The sequence below is a fragment of the Sinocyclocheilus anshuiensis genome, unplaced genomic scaffold (assembly GCF_001515605.1).
Source record: "Sinocyclocheilus anshuiensis isolate Anshui unplaced genomic scaffold, SAMN03320099.WGS_v1.1 scaffold1827, whole genome shotgun sequence".
In the NCBI taxonomy this organism is placed as follows: Eukaryota; Metazoa; Chordata; class Actinopteri; order Cypriniformes; family Cyprinidae; genus Sinocyclocheilus; species Sinocyclocheilus anshuiensis.
Genome location: NW_015552696.1, coordinates 22,738 through 24,507, shown reverse-complemented (window position 1 = coordinate 24,507; position 1,770 = coordinate 22,738).

The window sequence follows — 1,770 nt, the reverse complement described above, 5'->3', positions numbered from 1 at the left end:
AATGGTTTTTATACTGTACAAACTGTATATTCTATCACCCTACACCTAAACCTACCCCTTACAGGAAACTTTCTGCATTTTTACAATTTAAAACAAAACTTTGTTTACTTTATTATTATACCAGTTTTACAAATGAGGACGTCCCCAAAGGGAGGTTTTTGGAGATTTTGTCATGTTTAGCTCACTTTTGGGTACAAATTTGCCCCCAAAATATGGTTAAGTAGGTACACACACACACACACCTGTTTGCTGTACAAACAAAATTTTACTGTTTGCATTTCTAGTACAACCTTCCTTCTTTAGCTCAAGTATGCAAAACTATTTGCCATATGCACTGTAATTAATATGTTTTATATTAAAAGTAAAAATTTCAAATAAAAATGGCAATGGAAAACCGATTGCTCCCTCATGATATTTTGTAAACTGACTTTATGACAAAGAACTGCACAGATGCAGATATTGTAACAAGCTATCGATAAACACACAGCTTGTCCTCTGTTTCTCGCTCTGCGCCGCTGCGGAATGTAGAGCGCGCTGAAAGACTGGGAGGAGCCGAAGTCTGCCGCCGTTTTCATATGAAATTTAAAGGGGACTGAGGCATCACGAATTCGTGTACAGTTTATGGAGCTAATCACACATTTTTTAGGGGGGCTGAGTAATCATTTTAGGGGGGCTATAGCCCCCTAAAAATGGCCTACCGACGCCCATGCATTCCTCTCAAGTGCGCTCGTTCCTGTTGGTGTCGTAAATCTGGCAACCTGCATGTGCGTCAAGTCTGAGGAGGAGGGGCCAGGTGAAAAAAAACCCTCTATATTTTGAATTTGGACTGCAATACCTAGTTCAACCACTCGGTGTCAATCCTACATACAGCACCTTTAAGTGTCGATACTTTCGATACTGATGTTGTATCGAAAGGATCGATCCTCACATAAAAATATTGATTTTTTAACCATTAATTTTATTTATCAAGAAATTCGGTGCATAAAATAAGCTTCTAAGTGGAAAAATAGACGATATTAGCGAATAATTGTGTAGGATAGAAGCATTTCTCCTGCTCATCAGAACACACGCAGATGCTGAAAGACAGAAGCAATCCATCACAGACAGCGTTCGCTGCTGACGCATGGCTCAGTCACAGTGCTTGTTCAAATAGGGCTGCGTTTACCAAAGGCATCAGAAGCATAAGTAGATCTTAAGAAACCATTGCCACATTATTACATTACATTACATAACATTGTCACTATATATAAAATTAATTATGAAAAATGCAACAGTTTCCACACAAATATGAAGCAGCAATAGCCTAATAATCAGAAATGTTTCTTGAGCAGCAAATGATATTAGAATGATTTCTGAAGATCATGTGACACTGAAGACTGGAGATGCTGAAAATTCAGCTTTGATCACAGATGCATTTTAAATTACATTTTAAAATATATTAAAATAGAAAATAGTTATTTTTAATTGTTATATTTCACAATATTGCTGCTACTGACCCCACAGCTTTGTGTACATGTAATATTTATTTTAAAGGGGTCATATGATGCGATTTCAATTTTTCCTTTCTCTTTGGAGTGTTACAAGCTCTTGGTGCATAAAGAACATCTGTAAAGTTGTAAAGACTAAAGTCTCAAATCCAAAGAGATATTCTTTATAAAAGTTAAGAGTCAGCCACACCTACCTAAAATGGCTCGTTCTAACATGCCCCCACATATCTACCTCACTATGTGGGAAGATTTGCATAACGCCGCCCAAATGTGCACGCAAAGA